Source organism: Oryctolagus cuniculus, chromosome 7, assembly GCF_964237555.1.
Source record: "Oryctolagus cuniculus chromosome 7, mOryCun1.1, whole genome shotgun sequence".
Lineage (NCBI taxonomy): Eukaryota > Metazoa > Chordata > Mammalia > Lagomorpha > Leporidae > Oryctolagus > Oryctolagus cuniculus.
In genome coordinates, this window is record NC_091438.1 from 60,011,515 (window position 1) to 60,018,525 (window position 7,011).

Genomic DNA, 7,011 nt, shown 5'->3' on the forward strand with positions numbered 1-7,011 from the left:
ATCATGCAGCATACAAATAATAAGAGTTTCTTCCTTTCTAATCCTTCTGGTTTGGTTTTCAGGTGACATTGTGCTAAGTGGAATCTTTGATACAATCTTAGAAAGAGTGATAATGAGCACTCCTGTATTATTCCTGATTTTAAAGCAAATTCTTCTAATAGTTCTCCATTTAGGATGATGTTCATTACATTTTTTCTTGGTTTTCAATACTCTTACATTTGAGAAAATTCACTTTATTTCTAGGTACTGAGACATTTTTAATCATAAATAAGTGTTAGATTTCTTTCCAAGTAAAGGAAACTAAAGAGACATGTCATATAACCAGTATCTAATGCTACATTGAAACCTAGAGGGCAAGGAAGCAACACAGGATAATACTGGAACAACTAATGACATCTGAATATATGCAAGGAATATTACAAAGTTCATGGAAAATGACTATTATGAAAAAAACTATGCATGAATTTCAAAAATTTTTACACCAAAATAAACTTAGGTTTTACTTATTTTTCAATATTTCTAAAAAGATTTATGTGTTTGTTTATTTTAAAGGCAGAACCACAGAGAAAGACAGACAGACAGACATAGAGAGATTTTTCCATTCTCATGGTTCACTCCCTAAATGGCCACAACAGTCAGATCTGGGCCAGACCAAAGCCAGGAGTCAAGAACTCCATCCTGGTCTCTCCTGTTGGTGGCAAGGGGCCAAGCACTCTGCCATCTTCTACTCCCTTCCAATAGCAGGAAGCTGGACTGGAAGCAGAGCAGCTGGGACTTAACTGGGCATTCTTACATGGGATGTCAGTGTCCTTAGTGGCAGCCTAACCTGCTGTGCCACAACACTGGCTCCAAAAACTTCTCTTTTAATTCCACTTTCTATAAACTTTTTGAAGCCTCCTCATATGGTAAATTAGTTAATAGTATTGTACTGATGTTATATTTTCTGATTTTGATCATTGTACTGTGGTTATTAAGAGAATGTCTGATTGCAGAAACACATGCTAAAATATTTAAGGGCAAAAGGTACCTTCAACTTACTCCAAATGGTTCAGAAAACATTCAAACAGGTCATTTCCATCTATTTTGCTGCTCTGCAATCCTTATGCTGCCTCATGATCTGATATGGCTTTACAAGGGCCAGCCATTATAAGCATTCTAATCAGACAACAGGGAAGAGGGGTAGGCCAACAGCATGCTCTCTTCCTTTTAAAACACCTCCTGGGGAGCTGGCATTGTAACACAGTGGGCTAAGCTGCCACCTACTATTCTGGTGTCCCTTATGAGTAGAGGTTCTAGTCTAGGCTGCTCCATTTCCAATTCAGCTCTCTGCTGCTGTTCCTGGGAAAGCAGCAGAAGGTGACCCAAGGACTGCCCCTGCCATCCACATGGGAGATCTGGATTGGAGTTCTGGGTTCCTGGCTTTGGCCTGGCCCAGGCCTGTCCTTTTCAGCTGTTTGGGAGAGTGAACCAGTGAATGGAAGATCTTGCTCTCTCCCTCTCTTTCTCTGTAACTCTCCCTTTCAAATAAATCTTAAAAAAGAAGAAAAAAAGCAAACCACCTGGAAGCAACCCACTAACATTCCAATGATAGCTCATTGGCAAAAATACACACAATGAATTTCCGGGGGAGGGGGCTGCAGAGTGCATTTTTAAAATTTATTTTAGTCAGCCGAAAAATCAGAGATCTTATCTATAAGAAAAAGTCAGGGACTGGGGACAGATATTTGAGCCAACAAGTAGTCTCTTCCACCTACCCACTGGATGAATTACATGACAAATGCATGTAGAGCTTACGGTGCTTAGTAGGATTCAGTTAAAACATGTCATGACATAATTTCACTTGTGTTATCTAATTTGATCTTCATAGTAATCATATGAATCAGGACCAGTAGATTATCCTAATCGCAGATTAGGAAACTAAGACTCAGGCTAATTATAGTCCTTTGTGGCAATTGTGAAAGAGGCAATAGAGTCAAAGGAGAAACAGCAGTGGGACCATTTGGGAGTCCTAGATTCTCTGGATGGAATCCACCTCCAGTAAGTCCTGTAATTCTGTGACTCCCCAGACTGGCATATAAACCTGCAAGGCACTGGTCAGAGCTCAGACCACCACCTCACGCAGCCACTGCGTCCTTGATGGAGCAGGTCCCAGAAATAATGTGGCTCTTGAGCAGCTTCTCCTTCCCATTAGCAGGAATGTGAACAAGTTGTGTTACATGATCCACTCATCAATAGATGATTAAATAAAGCCAGCCTTTATTGAGCATATACTATATGTCAGGCAGTCTGCTGAAACTCTCCTGTTACGTTGGTTTACGTCACCATCACAACTACCCCAGGTAGGCTTATAATACCCTTTGTTCAGTTAAAGAAAGTGAGGCTTAAATTCAATACATGTTATAAGTTTTGTGTTTTTTTTTTTTTGACAGGCAGAGTGGACAGTGAGAGAGACAGAAAGGTCTTCCTTTTCCATTGGTTCACCCCACAATGGCCGCTGCGGCTGGCGGACTGCACTGATCTGAAGCCAGGAGCCAGGTATTTCTCCTGGTCTCCCATGCGGGTACAGGGCCCAAAGACCTGGGCCATCCTCCACTGCACTCATAAGTATTTAAGAAGAATATGTATATTCTGGAGGATCCCCCCCCCCATAATCCTTACATATTATGGGTGAACTACTTGTTGCCTAGCCAATAGCCATTCTCTCCTTTGTTGTGAACAGGTAGGAATTAGCTTTTCATTTCTTCACAAAAATACCTGAGAGGAGCTTCTTAGGAAGGAAGGGAGAAGACTTATTTTGGCTTATGGATTTGGTGGTCCACAGTCCAAGAGTGGGCAGCCCTATTGGGTCAGGGCATCCAGGGAGACTGGAAGGTAGGCAAGCCAGAAAACAGCAGCAGACACAGGGTGCACACTCATCATTCGCCCTCTGTGTGGTCTCTCCTTGTGATGCCATCACCATTTGATTGCAAAGCAATCTAATCCTTTCTGATCCCTTCTCAAAGCTCCCACCTTCACACGCCATAACTGGAGCAAGTTTTCACCTTGGGGTCTGAACATCTGCATGAATTTGAAGAACCAAATCCTGTTCAAACCACAGGACGTAGTACTTTAACAGAAATTTTTGAAAACAAATGGTAGAGACAATTTATAGATCACTAATACCATAGACTATGTTTGTATTTGCCTGCTTTAACAAAGGCGCTTTAACCTCAGGAGTTTATGGCAACCACAAGAGAGTATTTCATTCGATTGTAGGTAGTTTGAAGGTGAAAAATCATATGTCTTGCAAAGAAGTTGGGGACTCAGGGATATTCAATTATTGCCCAAAGCCTTAAAAGTTAGAGGCAATAAAAGTGTGGCTTGCATTCCCTTGTTGGGTATTAGGCAAAATCCTCTGGCTGTTCTCTGAGTCTGGAGGAGATTCTAATTTACAGAGCTCTTGATAGTGTATTCCATGCAGTCTTCCTATTTTTCACATCTTAAATTCCACCCACTTATACAAACCGGATGGTGATTAAATTGACAGAATATGAGTGTTTCTACCACCAACTGTGTTTCAAATGGAGAAAGGGTGGTAGATGCAAATATTTCTGGGAGTATTTAGCACCTGAAGTCTGTCACACAAATGCCATCAACTTCTGAGATCTCAGAAGCTATCTTTGTACCCTCAATGCTAGCTAGAAGAGACTCATTGTGGGGGAAATCGAACCTCTCACAACAGCAAGAAACTATCCAGGAGGGAAAAGTGGATTTCTGAAAATATTTATATTTATGTACATGAGTATAAGCAGAATTTTCATGACATTTAAAAACCCTGAGTTCATTTAACCAATCAATGAATCAATCTTTATTAAGCATATTCTATGTGCTCAGGATATTGAAATTACAGAGAAAATTATATGACATGACCCTTAGCCAGAATTTATTTAGATGAGAATATAACCTATGTACACTTAAAATTAATAAATAATTACAAAATTTTAAAAGTCAAGTGTAAATTTTTAGGGAGGAAACTTCCAGCACAGACTGTGGAAGTCGAGGAAGCTATCTGTGTTCCTAGAACAGTCCAGGCAATACAGAATGCACCATATAGGATTCCCAGCAATGTTTTGTAAAGAGTGCCCTAAATTCCTCTGCTGTGAACCTTGGGCATGACACTTAACCTCTCTGATAGCCGAAACTCTGAGGAGGAAATGTTTTGGGTGAGTTGTGAGGTTTAAGTTCCAAAGACCCCAGAAGCTTGGAATCAGGATGAAAGAGTAGTTGCTTGAGATCCAAATAATTAATGTAACTGGGGAATAGAATGAATTGACTCCTGAGAGGTTTTCAGAGATATTGAAGGATTTCTTGCATACAATTGCAGAGGGTGATAACTTCTATGATCCCTCCAAGCTTTGAAGTTCCCAGATACAGGGGACAAACTTGGAGTCACAGAGGGTAAAGAATATGGCCACAGGTGGGTGTTAGGCTAGCGAGGCCTTGGGTTTTCTCTGGATCCCAATGACAGGTGCTTCAGAGCGACAGATGCTTCAGAGCAACAGGTGCCATCAGCTCCAGGTGACCTTCTCAGGGCAACCTTGCCTGACCACACTGAAGCCTCCCATGACAGGCTCTCTTTGTGTGCCAGTTGTTTGCCTGGCAGAGTGCTGAGAACTGTGGATAATGTGAGAACTAACAAGTCATGCAGTCCTATCCCTATGAAGACTTCAGAGTAGACAAACAGGAATCAAATGCACTAAACTGTAAGCCATTATTTTACAAATGAGAAATTGCAACTGTGACACATGCAGTGAAAGAAAGGCACATCCCACAGCTCAACACACAGTTCCATCATACAACTCATGCAAATGATTGTTGTATGTGACAAGGATGTGAGTTTTGGGAAGCCAGGATCAAAATGCTATGGTTTTCAGGGCCAAAATCCAGCATTGCAAACATTAAATCCTAAAGCTCCAAGTCTGGCATTGTGGGCACTCTGTGTTGAGAGCTAGTCTCCCAAGGGCATGGGGCAGCACCACCCTACAGGTTTGCTGGTCAAGTCCATGCTTCAGTACTTAAAAAGCTGAAGTCTCAGGGCTGGTGCTGTGGCATAGCAGGTAAAGCCACCACTTGTGGTGCCAGCATCCCATATGGGCTCCAGTTTGAGTCCCAGCTGCTCCACTTCCGATCCAGCTCTCTGCTATGGTCTGGGAAAGCAGTAGAAGATGGCCCAAGTGCGGGCCCCTGCACCTGGGTGGGAGACCTGGAATAAGCTCCTGGCTCCTGGCTTCGGATCTTCCAGCTCTGGCCATTGCAGCCAATTGGGAAGTGAACCAGCAGATGGAAGACTTCTCTCTATGTCTTTAGTTCTACCTTTCAAATAAGTCGATAAAATCTTTTTTTTTTAAAGAAAAAAAATTTAAGCAGTGAAGAAATACTGCTCTTCACTTATGGGTTTCATGATAAACATTTTATGATTCGCTATTTATTCTAAGATTTGACATTAATTTCCTGTTTGTCAAATCCAATGTTTCATTTTGTTTTTCCCTGCATGCTCATTCTCTACAATCTTTTGGTATCGTTTTCAGACAGCGTCCAACAGCCCCTTCTTCTGGAAATCTTCTCTGTTTCTGTGACCTGCACATTCAGTTTAGTTTCATTTCAACCAGTATTTACTGGTCCTTTGTGATGTGGCAGGCAGTGGGCTATCATCATTCGTTTCTTAACTCATTCATCCACATTAATTGAGTCCCTACCAGGTATCAGGCACTGTGCCAGTGACTGGGCTTCACAGATGAACAGGACGGAGGCCCTGATGGAAGAAGCTGTAGTCCAGCAAATAGACAGCTAACTGGATCACGGAGTGGGGAGACTACCGTGGAGCCTGTGGGCCCCAGAGAAAGAAGCAAGCATTTCTTTACAGGGGAGAGGATACATTGCAAAACACAAGCCTTGCACGTGCAAAATCTTTCTTTTTTTTTTTTTAAGATTTATTTATTTTATTTGAAAGGCAGAGTTACAGAGAAAGCAGGAGAGACAAAGACTGAGAGGTCTTCCATCCACTGCTTCACTTCCCAGATGGCCTCAATGGCTGGAGCTGGGCAGATCTGAAGCCAGGAGCTTCTTCCAGATCTTCCATGTGGGTGCAGGCGCCCAGAGATTTGGGCCATCTTCTACTGCTTTCCAAGGCACATTAGCAGGGAGCTAGATCGGAAGTAGAGCAGCAGAACTCGAACCATATGAGATGCCAGTGCCACAGGCAGAGGCTTAATTTATGCCACAGCGCCAGCCCCACAAAATCTTTAATAAATGTTTTTCAAAAGGACAAAACACCTCCTAGGCAGAGAAAGAGTACAAAAAGTAGCTTCAGGAAGACCTTGCTGGCTAAAGGAGACATTTTCAACACAGTGGGGCAGAGTCTCAGATTCTCTGGGGGAGTAGGTGGTGATGGGAATAATGTTCATCTGAAAATTATCTTTTCCTCCAGTTACTATTTAATTTATAAATTTTATGTGCATGCATATTTAAACCCGTATCACATAAAATATTAATTTATAGACTTAATTTTATATATTTATGAATCAAGAAAGAAGTTAAAGTTACTGTTTTCATAATACAAATTATAGAAATTAACATTCAGACTAGGAAAGCTAGGAGATAATATAGAAGCTACAGAGTTTCTACTGCAGAGCCGTTGTCCTCTCGAGGGTGGTGGTGAGATTTTTATGTTTAACAAAAGGGGTAGTGGAATATTGAGTTGTGAAGGACTGTATCAGGTAGATTAAAGTTTGCCAACCCATATCAGGATCAAATCAAAACTACCTGAGGACCTTGTTTTAAAAAACAAATTCCTGAACCCTACCTGTCTTAGTCAGGGTTCTCCTGAGAACCAATAGGAGAATGCCATATTTATGTCTATGACTTACACCATCCATATGGTTTATGTGGTAGGCCACACCAGCTATATGCAGATGGCTTATTATTAGGCATTATCTCACACTATTATAGAGGCTGAGAAGTCCCAAGATTGGC